The sequence below is a fragment of the Podarcis filfolensis genome (assembly GCF_964270895.1).
Source record: "Podarcis filfolensis genome assembly, chromosome: 6".
NCBI lineage: Eukaryota > Metazoa > Chordata > Lepidosauria > Squamata > Lacertidae > Podarcis > Podarcis filfolensis.
The window spans coordinates 50,115,453-50,135,504 of record NC_139609.1 but is presented as its reverse complement, the minus strand read 5'-3'; the positions used below and the strand labels follow the sequence as shown (position 1 = coordinate 50,135,504).

At 41.1% G+C, this 20,052-nt stretch overlaps 1 protein-coding gene across 13 annotated transcripts in view; it reads left to right on the top strand.

The window, feature by feature from the left end:
* ST3GAL3 (ST3 beta-galactoside alpha-2,3-sialyltransferase 3) overlaps positions 1-20,052 on the top strand; it is a 179,318-nt gene that overhangs the window by 135,895 nt on the left and 23,371 nt on the right. The window lies entirely within an intron of this gene.

Here is a 20,052-nt window from a genome sequence, read left to right as displayed (position 1 = left end):
AATAGTACCTTGGGTTAAGAACTTTGCTTCAGGATGAGAACAGAAATCGTGCTCCGGCGGCACAGCAACAGCCAGAGGCCCCATTAGCTAAAGTGGTGCTTCAGGTTAAGAACAGTTTCAGGTTAAGAACAGACCTCCGGAACGAATTAAGTACTTAACCTGAGGTACCACTGTACTAGAATTGATAGAATGGGAAACCATGCAGACATTCCTTAAGCCTCTTCAGGTCCTATTTATTTCTGTTAAAATATATTCCTGTCATTATATATAGAAAAAGTAAATGATCCTCCCAAGACCCTTCCTCATATGCCTTTTAAATATCTGGGTTTCTTTTGCTGGAAGAGGACAAATTGCCCAGCTAGGTCAGCTCTGTGCTTCAGCATTCTGTCTTCATCATTAGGCTGCATTATCTGATTCAAAGGAATGGGTAAAAGATAAACAATTGTTGCATAGAGCCTGGACAAGTTGCCTGTTAAGAAGATTTTAATACCTTCCCCACAGTATGTTTTTTCTTGTTCCCCCAGCAAGGTAGATAATGTCTTTTGAAAAGCTTCTTGATTAATATTTGGAATCATTTTCAGTTAAACTGTTTTTTTATTGAGTAAATACCCAAGTATATTCTCATAGTTGTGTGGTTTTTTTAATCCTCATAAATTTGTTATCCTACTTTTTTGTACTAGTGACAACCAATCTAAAGGTGACATTGTGCAGAAAAATATTTCCTCATCTCAGTTTTCACTCTTTGCTTCACAGAATGGCCCTTATTCTTTTATCCTATGAGGCAGGCAGGCTAGATATTGCCCCTCTGCATTCCTGTTGGACTTTGTAATTATAGAGATGTTTGTCATCTCCTCTCTAAGGTAAACAATCCCAGCCTTTGCAATTTTCCTGTACAGAAGAATCAGCCCAGACCCGTGAGAGTTCATTCCCCTTCCTTTTCTGGCATACTCCACCCCCACAATACATTTTGAAGGTGTGTTTTTTTCATGAAATGGGAGACTTGGAATGAATACACTTTGCTAGGTGGGATTTCTAAAGGTGTGCCATGGCCTGCTATGAGAGAGCACTAGGCAGTAAGCTTCTTAGAGAGTGAGTGAGTCAGACCACCTAGATGGCGAAGAGTCATGTGATGAAATTCAATCAGTTTATTTATGCAGACAGACATGGAGAAAAAATATCTAGTGATTAGACTCTGAAATCAAGAACATGCAAATTTGGTGTAAGATGCACTTCCAGTCATTAAGAATAATTGCACCCAAAACGACTCAAAGAGAATGATGAGAAAGCCAGGGATACTACTGAGATCGACTATTTTCCTAAACAAATGTAAGTAATCCAGGTGTTTAGTTTCTACGTACATAAGAGATAAAATGAGACATTCAAAGCTCTTTCCCCCTAAAAATTAACCTTCAGAAGTGGGAAAATAGTCAGAACTGAACATCAGGAAGACATCTTGCATTATTTCATTTTCATTTTCAATTAGGCTGGATTTTAACACACAGCAAAGCAACTCATTATTTACAGATATGCTGAAAATATGATTGCAGAATGCATAGTAGAATACTTTAATTGTGTATTTTCTGATGGTCATTTTTATATTTGTGTTCTGCATACTGACTATAAACATATATCTATTAAAACCAGCCCTTTCATTAAAAGCCCCAAAGCCTGTTGGAACAAGAAAGTCTTCACCAGCCAGCACAAGGACAACAAAGAAGGAGACAGTCTAGCTTCTCTAGGGAAGGAGTGATTGCAATTTAACTTCTCAAATATGCTCTGCCCCTAGTAGCATGTATATTCTTGTACCAGAACAACCGGCTGATTGTCAGGAGAAGTGGGGCTTCAAAGCATTACACAGGTTGAAAATGGGTCTCCTGATGTATTAGTAACATCAGTTGATTGACAGTTGATCTTCTGGTGGGGGAGATGTCCTGCTTCTTCTGGGGTAGTTTGTCCACCTTTGGTCCTCGCCTGCACTCAGCTTTCACCTGTGGCTCCTAGATGCTGTCAGCATGTGACAGCAGCCACACCTCTGGAAACAGCTTTGACTGGCTGGCTAAACCAGGTGAAGGTAGCTGATAGGTCTCAAACTCTCAGTGAGTTAGGGTCTTTCCCTACATGTGAAGACAGGCTCTGGCGGATTGAGTGGGTCCAGTGGTCAAGAGGGTGATTTCATTCATGACAGAAAGGCTTTGGGAGTGATCCCTGTGGAGAAATCTTCAGGAAAAGAAAAGGCTAAGGAATAAACCTGACACAAATCCTGAGTGGAGTCCCTAAGATGGTTGGATGGTGTCTTGTATACCTCCTTCCGGCAACTCTTGCAGCCAAGCTGGTGCCAAATGTATTGCTCTGAATTCCTTTAGACCACAAAAGCAAGGCCAAGAGTGGGGTCTTGTCATCTGGGCAGCCCAGGATCTCCATATACATTGCCCAGGCTTGCACTCCCAGGAAGTCACTATGCAGTTTGACTTCACCCCATGAGGCAAATTCCATTGTCTCTTGAGACAGGCACTGCTGTGAGAAGATTTTCTATTTTAGCAAGGATTTCCCTTATCCAAATTATGCATGTATACATTCGGAGAATCCATTTCCCCCTACTTTCATTCTTATCAACAAAACAGCTTCTGATGAGGGGTTTTGATGTGTATGGTGGGTGACAAACATTTTTTTGCTAGCCTCTTTTTGCTCAGTTTATTTTTATTTTGAAAAACATTATCTTAAATACACATACAATTAAATTTCTTTGGAATGTAGAAAAGAGACTGCAGAAATGAACATGCTCTGAATTGAGCTTTCTGAGGTTTTGATAGGTTGTGTTACAATATCAAATTGGTAAAATCAACCAAGGAGGGCTTTAATTAGAACCTGATGTTTAACTTTATGAAAGTATGCTTGGGCATTTTTTAAAAAAATCTAGTTTATGAGACTTTAAGGAAAACAGATTTTTGCCAATGGCCTCTATCAGATGAAGTAAACGGTAAACTATTTGGTCAGATGCTTTGAACAAAAGCAAAATTAGCTATGCAGGTGTAGGACCTTAGAAAGTTAGGATCTTGTGCTACACATAGGGACAATTACAATCCCATCTGAGAACTTGTTTGCATCCACTTGGGACCTCCATGTACTCATGAGTTATACTTTAGTGCACAACTGGAATGTATGAAGCAACCCCAGGCAAAAGGAGGTTGGCTATGAAACAGGGTTTCTCACAAAAGCATTGTACCTTTCTTTGTATAGACTGTGACACCTATGAGCTGCTTGTTACTATATTACTTTAGAGCAGATGCAGTGGGAATAGGAGTGATTTGCAGCACCATCCTACCAAATGGATGCCAAGGGTAAATCTTTGCCATAAAGACACTGCAGAGTCCTCTTCATGTAATGTGCAGCTTGCTCTTTAATCTTTGTGGTATCTTAAGAGTCAGTTAACCAAACCTCCTCTTTTTGTCAAGAACTTAATTGAAAAAGGTACTGGGGAATTAATGAAACATAATATGTAATGAAAGTCCTCTCACAAAGTGCCTATCTTGAGCATGTCCAGAATTGTACAAAAAGGCACCAGTAAAGCATAAGGTCAGGCAGAGGCTTGAGGTAGATCATCTCCTTAATAACTAGGGCCAATCTGAAATCCTTATAAAGGGCCGTAATATTCCATACCTCTTTCCAAGCTTAAATAAACTTCAGGGCGCTGCTAGCACACCACATATGGTAACAATGTGCTGCCAATTAACTTTGTAATTTTAGGGGGGTTTTCAACAGGGTTGAGAAGGCTGAGTGAAATGGTTCAAGGCTGATCTCAAAGTGTTTCTTCCAGGATTTAATAAATGGTTAAATGCAGGAACATTCTCCACTTTGAGACTATAATTTGTGCCAGATGAATCTGGAGAATACTGTGAGGTACAATAGTGCATAGACAGCAAAGATGGCTGAAAGATTCATTCAGTTGTGTGAGACTTGCTTTCTAGGCAGAATTGGATAGGGTGTGTGGAAAGTGGGGAAGCTTCAGTGTGTTGTAGGCTTTTTAGTGATATCTGTCTCTGGATTGAGAAGTGGGTAAGCCAAGCTTTCAGCCGAAGACCATCAAATCTTTCTCCTTCCCTTAACACTGTCAGCATTATTTGGGGGCATAAAAGAAACTTTTGGTGCAGGACTTTAAGGTAGGGTATTGGCAGCATGTCACCCCACTGCTCAAACTGCACTGGCTTCCATGTTGTCTTTTGGGCCCAGTTCAGAGTGCTGGTTTGGACCTTTAAAGCCCCATACCAGTTAGGACCAGGATATCTGAGGGATAACTGTCTGAATCACCATGCTCATTAAGGTCATCCGTAGAGATCCACTTGTCGGTTCAAATACATGTTTTGAAACAAGGAAGAGACTTTATCTGCTACCACTCCCATACTCTGGAGGTTTGTTTTGCCCCCTGTTTGTATGCCTTCCACTAGAGCAGTGGTTTCCAGTTAGCTAAGTACTGCAGACCCCCTGCTTTTCAAAAGCCAAGCCATGAACCCCCTACTTTTGAAAATGTTATCTATGTGGTAGTTTTTATTATGTGCATAGTGCCAGCATTACCCTCCAACATGTCCCAGCACAAAACCAGGACAGGCGTCTTCCAGCTTATAATTATTTCAGGTAAATAACTAAAGACCACTACTTCTAATTAGCATTCAGGGTGCATCCTTATTAATCATTTTTTGTAGCAGATTGATTACGCAGAGTAATTCACACTCTTATCTTTTCTGTCCTTGCCACTATCATTCCAATTATACAGAATGGAAACTAATGTTAGTAGAGATAGTATCTAGCTCTCTGTGTGGTCTTGGGTAATTCATGAGCTAGGCTTTAGTTGTCCTTTCAGCCAGTTTGTTGCTCTAGTGAGAAATGACATCCATAGGAGTGACTGAATTCAGCTGATACATATTGATGCTGTGCTCATGACCTGGCTTGTTTATCTGCTGTAAATGTGTGTTGCATTTGTATCTGTTCAGCATGATCTTAAGCCATAGAATGCACTTTTCTGCAGTTATTTGGTCAAACTGGACGTTGCATACAAGAGCATGTACAGTGGTACCTCGGGTTACAGACACTTCAGGTTACAGACTCCGCTAACCCAGAAATAGTACCTCAGGTTAAGAACTTTGCTTCAGGATGAGAACAGAAATCGTGTGGTGGCGGCAGGAAGCCCCATTAGCTAAAGTGGTACCTCGGGTTAAGAACAGTTTCAGGTTAAGAATGGACCTCCAGAATGAATTAAGTTCTTAACCCGAGGTACTACTGTATACAGGACCCAGCCAGGGGTGTATGTTAGTCTGTCTGTTTAATGAAAAGCAATCTTGAGGGGCTGTACTTTTCCATGAAATAGCTGAGACTGTGTGAATGCACACTTTAACTCTTTCCTTGCTGGCCATATTCCTGCTCAAAATCACCCTTCCTAAACTGCCTTTTTCTGTGATTTGGATTATATTTGCCGTTATAAAAATGTATTTTTATGTAATGTGTCATATGCCCCTTATTCTGCATGATACCTCAAGTATATGTTGAAGAAAAGATTTCTAATTTTTTTTCCTTTTCAAAGGATATTGATTTGAGCCTCAAAAGCTGGAAGAAATGCTAGATCTTTGACTTTCTCCATTCTCTTCACTGTTAATTTATCGAATTTGTTGTAAGATACCCTCCCAATGGAGACAATGCCTGAAGACATTGTTGGAAGCTGCCCAGAGTGGCTGAGGCAACCCAATCGGATGGGTGGGGAATGATGATGATGATGATGATGATGATAGCAGCAGCAAAGGAGACACAGATTTCTGATATATGCTCCCATCTTCTTTTTCTTCTCCACACGCAGGCTACATTATCTTCATCTAATCGAAAAATGAAATCTATACTCACACTCTATTGGGATTGTAGTGGGAGTTACTCTGGCACTATACCAGTGCAACAGCCACCAAATCCAATATATTCTCGGCCCTGAAAAGGGGCGGGGGGGGATAAACAACTAGAAAATATAAAAAACCTCATAAAAATAGAAGACATGACCATAGAGTCTCAGTAGACTCTACAAGTGCCCCATCAATCAGGATCTGTGGTGCTGCCACCCACATGCTACCCGCACATGGAGAGAGCCAATTAATTTATGATGATGGGGACACACGCCCCACAGCTCCATAGCACCTCCCCTCCATCAGCCCCAATCACATAGCCTGCAATGATCCCACTTTTTCCAGTCCTACATGCAGAAGTTTTAATCCACTTCTGCTACTCACACCCAGCATTTGTAGCACAATGCACAAAAGGGGAAGACGAGCCCTCAAATTACAGCTCCAACAGTTTCCTGTGTAGGACACCCGTACAGAGCACACACAGCCATCTTTGGACAAGGGCCAAAGCAGCAGTGAGATTCTAATAGCTACCCGTCCCAAAGAAGCAGTCTGTAAGAAGTGGCTTCCTGACTTTGACCAGGGGCATGTTTGCAGATGAATCCAAGGTTATTGGAAGAAGCTAAGTACTACTTATTTTGGTGGCCAATCTGGCTGGATGTCAGATAACTTGCCTCTTATCTACAAACATCCATAAAGCAGGTTTAGTTTCCTTCGATGATGGGGTGGCCAAAGGCAAGCCAGCTTTGAATGGCAAAGGGCACAGGCAGTGACTGTTGGAAAGCATCACAAGACAGTTGTCCACCACAGTTAAGAGGCCACAAGGGATCTGTGACTAATCAGAACTCACAACCGGATGACTGAGGTGTCCCTCATAAGGAAAAGAAGAATGCATTTTTAGACTTAATCCAATTACTGGTGGAAGATGTTTGCTGTAGGAAGCCTTTTTCCCCCTTTCTTGAAATTAATTAATTAATTAATTAATTAATAGTTGAATATAGGTATTGGAGTATATGCTTGTGTCAGATATGGCAAAGGTTCTGGGAATTAATTAGACTTGCGCTTCTGTTGCAGATTATGCAAATACTCATTCACATACTTGGCTACTGCTGTGGGAGTAAGATTGTTTTCCTCTGGTATGTTTATAGTAGCACCACATACATTGCTCAGAGCAAAACCAAACTAGGCACACAGTTCTGGTCATATGTAGTGTTCCAGATAAATGGAATTTCTCAATAATGATACACCCATGCAGCAGCATTCATTTCTCTTGTGCACCTTTGAAATGCCTGTCCCCTTAAAGTCCAAGGAACACTTTACTAAATGAGCAGTGGGTGGAGGAGCACTGCACCCGAGGCCATCAAACTTACTGCCATTCCACCATTCCACTAGTACAGAGGTTTTCAACCTTTTTGAGTCCACAACTCCCTTAACCAATTACATTCTTTCTGGGGCACCCCTGTGCGCCTCAGGAGCCCTGTTATGTCACCTCTTGCCTGCAGAGCCGGCAGCCTATCCCCCTTTCTTGAACAACCTCCCTTGTGGAGTGTTCCCTCAGCCTCTTCCTCTCTCCCCTCTTGTTGGGAGTCCTCCAGGCAGCTGCTGCTGCTGCCCCCCCCCAGGTCTCTGAGCTGACCCCCTGTCCCCAAAGAGAGATGCCTCCTCACTCTGCCCCACAGGGGCCTGGGACTTGTCTGTTCATTCGCAACAGCAAGGGCTGGCAGACTGGTTGGCTGGGGTACCTTGCCCACTTGCTTGCTTGCCGACAGGCTGCTTCAGCTCCTGGCAGCCAACACCTTCTGACCAGCCCCAGAGGCACCATTCGCCTGTGAAGCTTGTAGCCAGGGCTGCTGCAACAAACAGCTGTGCAAGCCTTTGGGAGGCAGAGAAATGAGAGGGCATCAGAGGAAGGAGGGAAGGAAAGAGGGACAGAGGCCAGCGTTGTCTGTGGCACCCCAGGGTGCCACGGCACACTGGTTGAAAACCACTGCACTAGTAGGATCTGAAGCCAGATCCTACTAGGGTGGGGAAAAGGATTCCTTACCAATCACTCTAGCAACAATGCTTGCAGCAGTGCCAGAGCCCTTTCTGAACTGTATCTGGGATGAAGGAGATCCTGAAAAGGGGAAGGCAAATGTGTGGGGCAGTCTGAAACTATCTTGTACCTTGGACACTGGTTGAATAGACAGCAGGGTAGCATGTGCAACGTCTCTTATGGCACAAAACCAAGTTTGGAAGACTTACTGTTTGTCATGGAACTTGAAAGGATACAGAAGCCTGCCTGGAATGGCTAGTTCAACAACCCCACAGAGGAACAGCGGGGAACATCCTGGTCATTGCTGCTGATCATGGGGTGGGCCTCTCTCACGATCAGCATGGAATGGAGTGTGGGATATATTCTAAATCTGGGAGAGAGCAGCCTGCAGAGAGCAAAGGAAGTAACAGAACAGAAATAAAAAGCAATAATTAGGAGCAGGCGCACATAGTCCCTGGACCTAGATGCAAGTAAGATTTTTTTAAGGTTAGAGAGGAGACGGAGGTGTCACATGGGTGCTTAGTTAGTACTCATGCATCAGCCTCCCCATCACCCCCTGAGTATACTTCCACATTCCCTATGGAGTTTGCAGGGGAACTCTAACATTTGCAGGCACAGCTTGCATACAGGCTGTGATACTGCAAGTTATAAGTTCTCACAAGTGTTTGGCCAGTAGCAGCAATGGTTAGATCAGAGTGCCTCACCCTTGCCAACAGAGAGTTTACTTGATAATGGGAGGCACTGCTCTCTGCTGTTGGGATGGAACAGTGCTAGTGCAATACAGTTGAGAAAAAAATGCAGTAAAGGGGTGCGAGACATATAAAATTGCTGCAGCAGTTATACATTATTATAATATGTGATCCTTCTTGTTAGCTATACAGGGTACTCTGTCCTGCCCCTCCCCCCATTGGAGTGGAATGGGAATTGCTGTTGAACATTTGTGTCTGGAGTCTCAAAGTGTAGTATCAGGGAAATATTAGTAATGTGTGTTGTGAGGTCAGGCTATTTTCTCTCTGTTTCCCATCACCAAAGTTCCCCTGTGAGTTGTAGTCCCATAGCACAGACCCTTGGAGTTGTGATCTTTCACTGTGGGGTTTATATACTGTTTCAGTGTGCTGTGATTTGGTTCTAAGTTACACCATGTCCTGTTCCTTGTTGTGGCTAGGCAGTTGTCAATGCAGGGCTGTTTCTTTTATTTTCCTCCCTCCCATTGAAGTCAATAGAAGGGAGCTTTGCTCCAGGTCTGGGGCTGGTGCAAAGGTGTGCCATTAGTGAGGTGTGTTTCTGTGGATTAAAGAGGTATAGCGTTCTCGTCCCATGTACTGCCCATAACCCACCCATTAGTCCATCCAGTTTCAACTGGGGTGTCTTCACTGCCATAATAGCACTGCCAGCAGTATGTACCACTGATATATCAGATGACTTTCACCAGATTATCCACTACTGGCTTAGTTTTATGTGAAGCGGCAACCATCAATTGCTCCAGACTTCTTGTCCAGTCTTTCCCTGACCTATAAGATCAGACCCTGTCTTCGTTTGCCTGACTCTCCTGAATTCTTCTGTTCATGTGCTTGTATTGCTGTTTTACCGGTTTTCTGATGTCTTTTTGTTTTAATTACACTCTTTGTTGTTTTTAGGCTGTACTCCACTTAGAGGTTTTTAAAAATTAAAGTGCTTTATACACGCATAAATAAATAAATAAATAAATAAATAAATAAATAAATAAAATCAATTATGGCAGTGGCATATTTGTTGTTCTTCTGGTATAGTGGAACATCTTTCAAATCCTGCAGTCCCTCAACCAATGAATAGGTACAGTTGTGCCTTCATGCCAGTGAGTAACAGGCCTATGGGAAGGGTTGGTATCTCCACTTCTTGCAGTGGTGCCAGTTTGCCATGGAGCTTAAAATAGTTTACTTTACATTTTAAACTCAAAGCATGTAATTTAAAATCTCTAGAATCCTACCTTTCATTTTGAAAATATGTGTGTAGCTTAAAGACATTCTATTATAATATAAATATAAACTGCAGAATAGGCTTTTGGGCCACATAAAATTCTACTGGATTTTCCATCTCCTTATGAAAGGTAGCTAGCTGCCTTATACCAGGACAGATTATTAGTGCATCTAGTTTGGCTCTAAGTGCTCTGTGTGCCTGTTCAAAATCATCAGGAGATTATGAGGGCTGGAAGCAGTGATTTCAGCTATGAGGCAATGAAGTGTGCAGGATCATTCCCTTCCTTCCACTCCCTCATCAAAAAAAAAAGAGTGTAAATTAATGCTCCTATTTAAGTTTTATGCATCTTCAAGCTTGTTGCTTTTATCTATATTTTCTTTTTCCAGTTCTTTTATCTGTTTGTCATGGATTTGGCTTAATTCTTCTGTTGCTATAGTTGTTTTTGTTAGAATCAAGGCTTGTGTTATGTTCTGTTAGTTTCATTTCCATGTCCTCATGACCACTGCTCCTTGTGCATTTTTCTAATCTATGGGTTGTGCCGAAGAAGATTCCAGCAAAACAGTCAGATTATCCGGGATCACTGTCCTACGTTGTTATTCATTTACTACCTCGGCACCATGAACGCCTTAAGAGTTTTACCGCTTAGCCCACAGGATAGCTTCTATTACTTTGTTTCAACCATAGACTTATTATACTTCTACGGACTTTCAAAGATTGACAGATGTGTGTTCATTTGTTTTCAAATATATTAGAGAATTTACAAGTGTACACATTTTGTTTTTGTTGTACTAAATCATGTATATTGTGCAATAAGAACTACAGTGCTATCTAGTATTCTGGTCCTTGTGTTGCTTGTGTTGTTTGTTGTGTTAAGTTTGCAACACAGGGGTTTGTTGTTCTGTATTGGTGATGCTTTCTAACTTGACTATAAATTACTTGTAGTCAAGGTGAGCACGGATACGGTCAAGTTTGATGATGATACCAAATTGTTCAGGTTGATAAAAACAAAAAGTAATTGCAAGGAACTCCAAAAGGATCTTTCCAAATTAAGTGAATGAGTGATATGTGATTCAATGTAAGCAAATGTGAAGTGATGAATATTGGGGCAAGAAATCCTAATTTCATGTACATGCCAGTGGGGTCTGAACTGGTGGTGAGTGACAAGGAATGAGACCTCAGGGTTATGATGGATATTGATTACAGTGTTGACCCAGTGTGCAGCAGCTGTGTAAAAGGCAAATTCCATCTTGAGGGTCATTAGGAAAAGGATTGAAAATAAAACTGCCAATAGGATAGTGCTGTTTTTCAGTTATACAGTGTGACTGTACTTGGAATACTATGCGTACTTCTGGTTGCAGCACCTCAGAAAGCCTATTGTAGAGCTGGAAAAGGTGAAGAAAGGGGCAAAGAAAATGATTAAGGGGCTGGAGCAACTCCCCTATGAAGAAAGGTTACAACATTTGGTGGTTTTTAGTTGGGGGGGGGGAGAAGCAAGTAAGTGGAAACATGAAAAAAGGTGTATAGAAGTATCCATTGTGAGAAGAAAGTGGATAGAGAGACTTTTCCCACCTGTCTAATGTCCAGTGGAGCTGACTCCAGGGCAGACAAAAGGAAATGCTTCTTCACACAGCACATATTCTATTAAATATATTTCCACTGGATGTAGTGATGGCCACCAACTTGGATGGCTTTAAAAGGGAATTAGGCAAATTAATGGAGAATAGGGCTATCAGTGACTACAACCATCATGGTTTTGCATCTAGCATCTGAGGCAGTATGCCTCTGAATACCAGTTTCTGGGAATCATCAATAGAAAGAGTGCTGTTGCACTCAGATCCTGCTTGCAGGCTTCCCATAGGCAAACAGGGTGCCTTTGATCTGATCCAGCAGGGCTCTTCTAATGCTCTTAACCATTAAAACAGGGGTAGCAAACATGGTGCCCTCTGGATGCTACTGACTTACAACTCCCACCATGCACATTTATCTGTTAATGTATTTCTTGGTTACTTACTGTTATTACAATTGTCACATTTTAGTACTCGCCCTTCACCCTAAGGCCCCAGAGTGAGTTACATCTATTAAAACATAATATTACACAATATTTAAAACAGTACAGAATAACTTAGATACAAAAATAAGGTGGGTCCTAAAAATACAAACCTCAGGTGTCAAAAGCCCAGGGTTAAGATAATAGTAGTGTCAGCAGTAATAAAAATGAAGTACTTGACTGATTTTTGAAAGTGAATTAATTGGTGACAAAAGACCCTAATGTTGGGAAAGATGGAGGGCACAAGGAGAAGGGGACGACAGAGGATGAGATGGTTGGACAGTGTTCTCGAAGTTACCAGCATGAGTTTGACTAAACTGCGGGAGGCAGTGGAAGACAGGAGTGCCTGGCGTGCTGTGGTCCATGGGGTCACGAAGAGTCGGACACGACTAAATGACTAAACAGCAACAGCAAATTGGAAAATTCATTTAGAATTGGTAAAATTTATTTACAGGTGGGAGACAGAAAGAGGGGATCTTGATACATAGCCTGAGGGCAACAGTAGCTTTCTCTAAGCTCCTTGCTACTCTGGAAATGATATGGCTGATTGCCACTACCCCTTCACTCAAGCCACAAGGGCTCAGCTTGCTCTCTGCTCTGCATGGCCCATTGATGTCAATGTACCGTTCTTTACCATCCTTTCACAGGGAGTCAAGCAGGTCACCACACCCCATTCTTGTTCCTTCTTTCCCTCTTCTCTCTGTTCCTTGTTTTCCTTCACCCACCAGCCATCCAGATTGCAATGGGGAATGATAGCGGGGTGATAGGAGGCATCATTCAGAGCCCTTTAACTTCCCATGACTATCAGTGTGTGTTTCTTAATGTTTTTTACCACCATTGATTGGGAGGAAAATCACACTCTCTTCATTCTAGTGGAAGGATGTAATTTTCCCACATTGCTGAAGAGTGGGTCAGAGAAACCTGTCTGCTCTAATGCTCTGTCATTACAGCCAAGAAGGCACAATTTTCCTCCCCATTGGCAGTGGCAACACAATTAAGAAACACTCACAGTTGTCAATATCCTCACTGAGGAGCTGATCAGAATTCAAGTGCTAACAACAATTTTTTTATTTGGCCAAAACCAATTAATGTGAGTTACAGGAGCTTCATGGGGTCATCTTATGACCTGGGATAGATTTACCCCATTGTCTAAAGTTTTTTGTACTGTCTGATGATTATCAGTTATTTATGCCTGGCCTCTTCCTCTTGTTTCGAATGTGCAGGGCAGCATTGGTGACTCCCCCACCATGCACAGAAGCCAGTAAAACTTTATTCTCACTTGGATGCCAGTAGACTTTATGAGTTATATGAGGAAGCTCCTTGTAAGGTGGACATCAAAATCATCAGACTATTTAGAAATCATGAAGCCTAATTGCATCAAGTTCTTCATTTGCATTATCATTTTTAAATCATTTGTGTATAGAGCATTCAGTTTCTTGACTTTTCATTTTTGTTTGACAAATCTTAAAATAGAGATTGATGCTATTCACCATTTCATTAAGACCTGAAGATAATGCATGATTGATCTCCACCCTCTTTGGAAACATATTCTGTGATTGTTTGTTTCATTCTATTGTCATGGCAATGGCTGGGAGTTGTATTTTGGGCCTCTTGTGAATTTTTCTCCCTCAAGGCACCTCAACCTTGCCTAGAGAAACTGCATACTACAGATTTAGTGTTATGTTTCAAGTCATGGATTTATATCTCTGTCATGTTCTGACATCCCTCACACCCTTGGGGATTAACCTCTGAGGTCAGGGAGACTGTGAGATTCACAGAATCATCACTTCTCAGCTGTTTTGTAGTTTAGGCATAATGGTATATAGCCCATGATGGGTCCTTTGGCATTGGGAGGCAGTCTAGCAGGATCCATATTGGCCAGCAGTGGTGGAAGTTGCACCAGTAATTCCTGCTGGTTTTAGGCCTGCTGCTGCCAGTATAAGCCAACAGGCTTTGAGTAAAGAAGTGCTTCTGCTTTAAATCGGTAGAACTGCTATCCCATGCAGTCTACTTTGTTCATGTGGTTACCATACTCTTTCTCAGAGCAGAACTGTACTATTCTCTTCCATTCACCTTCCAGTTCCCTCCTCTAGGGTTTCAATTCTGCTGCACTTAACAGAGAGGCGGCATGATTGAAAGACTGCAGCAGCATGGGGGTGAGGATTGTAGTATTCTGCCAAAGTGTTTGTATAGATATTTTGCGTATGCTCCAATGTATGGAAATCCTGTTTTCTTCAGATCTTCTCTATATGGCTCCATACATTTATGGAGTAAGGGTGAATTTCAACAGTTCTTCTTGCAAGTCTTGTTTTAACTTGTACTGAGCCATTAAATCTATCAACTATATATAGTTATCAACTCAGACTGAACCCCAACTCCACCCCACATATTCCCCTAGTGACACTCCACGGTCTAGCATCACTTCAAATGTAAGTGAAAATTTGGCGGACGTATTGAGCTTGGATCACAAATTAACTTTGTGGGATCTTTCCGTTCTTAGGAAAAGGGTTGTCTCTCATTACAAACATATTTAGTAGAAACTCATATGCAGAAAGAGAACAGATGTCCTGGACTACTATTTGTGTGAGATCACTTCATGCATATTATTTTAAAAAGGTATCCATATTATTTTAAACAACTTTTACATGCCTATGTTTTAACTGTGATCTACTGAACATGGTAGAGCACACTTGTAGTAATAAACTGTTGAGTTTATACAATTCCACTCTGTTTCAGTTAAGAAGCAAGGCAGTCAAGCAAACACACTTGCACTTGCTTTGTTTACAAATAATTCCAACTTTGTGAATTTTGGACAACACAGTATGTACTATTTATGAACAGAACAGTTCCTTGAGGATACTAGATTAATGAATTGCGGTTAGTCATTAAATTGTTATGGACAATTAAACAACTATCCAGGCTGCACAAACAGTTTTTAATGTAATATTCTGCTAGTGAAATTTGAGGCATCATCATGTCACACTCTGCCTAATATCCTCACACATCTATATTATTTTAATGTAATTTATTATTTTAATAAGAAAACCACCTTGAGGTCCATTCGAGGGCTGAAAGTCAGGGCATAAATTTTCTAAAATAAAATATACAATAATTTAAAATATATGTCCTTTCATTTGAAGGAGGATGTCAAATGAAGCATTTAAAAGCAGTTTGAAATGCACAACCCATAAAACACCTTTCAAAGGACTCTGGAAGACCTGACAACCAGCTGTTGCCTTGTGAAGCCTATGGCAAAGTCTTCACCAGTCCGATCTTGTGGAACACTTTACAAGGGGCCTTGCTGATAGTCAGGTTTTTTGAAGCCCTTTGCCAAAGGGCCTTCCATGTGCCACCAAGCAGCTGATTGGCACTTTATGTGATATATGATATCAGGTGTGGGACAGATGAGTGTGACTTGACCAAAATGTCCAAGCAGGTGAAATAGAGGAAGGCCTGGTGGGCCTAATTAAGCCTGGTGGTCAGAGGTTCCACACTCCTGCATTAAAGGATGTACAATTTCAAATATAGGTGCATCTCTTACAAAGTTATTTTAATTGTATTTAGTAGCTTCAGAATGACTGGTAAAAATCCAGACGTATGGTTGCAGCATATGAGCAGTTCTCTACTTGCCAGAGAATTTATAAAATGTTGCTTGATACCCATGCCAATAGATTTAATATTATTTCTACTCCAGTTTCATCTGTGGGGTACAACCCCAACATGATTAGGGGTTAAGATATCAAAATTGCAGATATTTTTACACTAGTCACAAATGTGCTGTTTAGTTCTCTGGTTCTCCAAACCAGCATTGATTTTTGCCTTTTCTGCATTATACTTCATGACTGGACCATGTGCCAATTGGTCAGCCTTTGTGATGCTTTGTTGAACAGGAGGATTTCCCCCACAGGCACTGCAGTCACTCATGTTCTCAATTAAAATAGTGTCTGTATAATGAGGAACACTCCGTTCTGTTATCAGCACAGCTTATTTACCTATCATTCAGCTGTGCTGAGAGCAGCTCTGGTCTGATGGCCTTCCACCTCATGAGAAGTAGTCCTTCTGGGTCACCTTCAGACTGCTCATCATACACGCTAAGTTTTCCATCAATTAGCCCTCTTATTCCTTGCTTTTGTTAGATCCTTTACTTCACATATGCACGGTAGTGTCCATGCCTTCATCCCTTATGATGTCTTGAAAAAATGCATAGTTCTTGCACAGCACGGTGGAAGCTTCTGAAACCTTGTCAGAGGTTTTCTGTGCTTTTTAAAAATCATAAAGAAGCCGTTTTTATTTTATGGATTCTCATTTTTCTTTCTCTGATGTCATACAGAGTTTCACACACTTACCATATCTATTTAATAGTGAAAATGCTTTCATACACAAAACTTAAGTAACTTTTTCTCCACCCAAAAGTGACAGAAGGAAAGCTCAAGCACCTGGCTAGAATTACTGGATGTTGGATATATCTAAAGAAGAGGTAGGAATACCTATGGTGCCTTTCATCATGGCCTTGGCATGTATGGTCCTATAGGCATGTTTGTGGTCTGAGACAGGCTTTAATACAATTGCTTTTGCTAAAAAGATCTACCCAACAAGCACTTGGCAAGGGATTGCCGCTCCATTTGTGAGACTGCGTGTGGGTATTACTTGCGGAAGAATAAATGTTGCGAAAATCCAAATGTTCTCAAAAAAACAATATAGATGTATTATGATATCTTGGCTGACTTTACTGGCATATTAACTTAGTGTGGTTTCAAATTTCACCAATTGAAAGCTGCTCTTTAAAAACATTTGTGAATAATTGCTGTATTGTCAATAAATATTTTAATGACTATTTGCAAGCTAGAAAACCTAAGTTAATACCTGCAAGACAATTCGAATAAAAATACTGTAAAGCTAATTGTTATCCATTATGTTATACAGAATGTATACTTATAAATTTATAAGTATAATATTATACTTATTTTTAAGTGGATCACAGCCAAGACGTGTTCCCTGAACAAAGGGACCTTCCAGAGTCTTGCTGTTTTTGGGTAGGATTCAATCACATACCAGCAAATTCAGGTTTGATTTGGTACTCTTTCACAACAAACTCACTTCCCTAAAGAATCAGATTTTTAATGATAAAGAAAGTAGCAGGTACATGCACTGGAAAACGTGGAATAACGCTTGCCACACCATCTTATAACATTGGCACAAACAAATCAGAATGCATGCTCAATAAATAACCGATGTCATACAACCTCCCCACAAACTTTATGCAAACAAATCTGGATGGATGCTCAATATACAGGGCTTCTGGAAGTAACAAAAGAGTTTAAAATACTAATTCTTGCAAGTGATCTCAGACAGATGCAAATGTGAACCTCAAAGGGGGCTGAGAGTCTGGGCTTCAGGGACAAGAATGGACTGTGGTTTGAAACTCCAACAGCCATTCCTTAGGGATGTCAAAGCCCATTAGGGTTCATTTTTCATCCAGCCTCAGAAGTTTGGCTAGAATTGTGTCTTGTTGTTTTGTATGTTTGTATGTATGTTTACTTGGATTTATAGTCGGTCTCGTTGATTGTGTTTATAGTGACTGCAAGGGTGTTAGATGCTGTGTTTTAGGGACTGGAACTGGTTTTCTGGCAAGGAAGTTGATTATAACCCTCTGTTGTTAACCATGTAAAGTTGGCTGGTTTTAACAAGACAAATTGCAGAGAGCTGTCTTGAAGACTTGTGACAACTGTTAGACCAAAAGAATCACATTTTGCTCATTATTCTTTTGAGGAATCAGCATTATAGGTGGCCTGTCCCCCACCATTGGATCAAATAACAACTAAAACTTCTACACACAATGTAGGTGTCAGGTATTTCTCCAAAGAGATTTACTGCAACCATTTCCTCCCAATCCAAAAAGCAGTGACATAGAAATGACCCCCACACCCCATAAAGCTGGCAAGGCACTGAAGCAACAGGAATTTTCTCATACATCAAACCCACTGCTGCAGAAAATGTTGCTCTCCTTGCTTTACAGAAATACAGTGTGAGTTAGCGGGTGTCATAGTATCACCATCCATAGGATTTACAGTGGTACCTCGGGTTACATACGCTTCAGGTTACATACGCTTCAGGTTACATACGCTTCAGGTTACAGACTCCGCTAACCCAGAAATAGTACCTTGGGTTAACAACTTTGCTTCCGGATGAGAACAGAAATCGTGCTCCGGCGGCACGGTGGCAGCGGGAGGCCCCATTAGCTAAAGTGGTACCTCAGGTTAAGAACAGTTTCAGGTTAAGAACGGACCTCCAGAATGAATTAAGTTCTTAACCAGAGATACCACTGTACACTGTTCTGAAGCTACTGATCCTGTAACTGCTATGCCCTGCTTCAAACTGCTTCTGCTTCTCTCCATTGCGACTGGTATACGTGTATGTCAGCAATTTTCAAACTCCCCCTGCATCCCATGAATCATTTGAAAGTTGCTGAAGGTATTGGTGGACCACTTAATGATTTTTTTGCTTGTTCTAGCAATTTTAATTCCATAGAAATTTGTAATACATTAAAGAACAATATAAGAAATAAAAGGAGCAATAAAAAGAAATGTGAATATTTAATGCAATGGATGTCCCATCTCCCACTTTCAAACACAAATCCAAAGACACACAGTGGACCATTTGAATGAAGCTTGCAACACTGGCGGTTCGTGGATCACAGTTTGGGACACCCTGGTGTGTAAGACATGCAGTCATGTTGCTCAGAACACTTGGTTGCTAGCATGAGCTCCAAGATTTAAAATCAGGGCTGTGTATAAACTCTGTGATAAAGCTTTCACTAGCACAGGCTGACATAACAAAAACCTCACAGGCCAATTCCACACACACACACACACACACACACACACACACACACAATTATTTGCAGCTCCCTTGAATAATTTGAATACCCATTCCTTGTGGGTCTTTCTCACCCTGATCAAGTCAAGCAATTATAGTGGAGATAGAAGAATTGTATAATCTGCATTGCTCCTCCTTGGATCTAGAGGTGTGAGGTGCTGCTGCCAGAATCTGCATGCTTGCTTCAACCACAAGCCACCCCCACTGCATGGCTTCTTTTGTGTCTGAGATCTTGGCTGTGACTTCTAGAAGACCTGCTCCTGCCATGCACCTGGCCTGGGAGGACGGGACCCTGACTGACTCCAGCTACAAAAGCTGAGGTTGCTGAACAGATTACTAGGTTGGAGTACTGTTTGTGGGGCAGGGATAAGGGTTGTTGGCGGGGTTGTTACTGTTATTGATACTCATTTTTGTGTCTTTATTTTTAGATCTTACCATGATTTATATGGAAATTGTTCAATTTAGTTGCATACTTTTGGTTGTGCTTTTTATTGTTTATGCCTACTTGTGTTATATTTGTAATTATGTAAAAGATTCCATGTCATAAGCCACCTTGAGCATGGTTTTAACTATAGAAAGGCAGCCTATAGATCAAATGATGTGTGTATGTTTGTATTCCCTCTGCATATGAATTGTTGGGAGAGTGAAAATTTTATGTTCTGTTGTTGTCACTGAGGTGAGCATGAAAGAACAAACCAAAGGAACCAAATGATAGAGAAGAAAACATGGTAAAAAGGAAGAGTGAAGGAAAAAATGGTGGTGCACATAGATCTGTGAGATAAAGAGAAGAAGAGAGGCAGCAGGGAGGTGACGATGCAAAAAGACTTGTGAGATGGGAAACAAAAATAAGAGTAGGTGTTGGATTTTGTCTGTAGAAATTCAGATGTTTGGATTTATAAGGGTCAGTGGCCTGCTTATTTATCCTTACGGGGCAAATCAAAACTTTTAAGATGACAAAGGAATGTTTAGGACTGTATATAATGAATCATTTAAAGTTAATATATACAGACAAAACTGTGTTACAAAATGCTAGCCAAACTACTGATGTCACCATCTTACATTAATAAAAGTGTAAAAGTCACCCTCAGAATGCTTTGAATTATATGCCCCTGCTCTAAGGCAGACATAATCTGGAGCAAGATATTCTGCATTAAGGATCACCTTGGTACAGATTCTTCCTTGAGCAGCTAGGCAGTGAGAGAGGAATGAGACAAGTGGCAGAACTATAGTAAGGCGGAAGTTTGTACTGTCCTCTAAAGATTAAG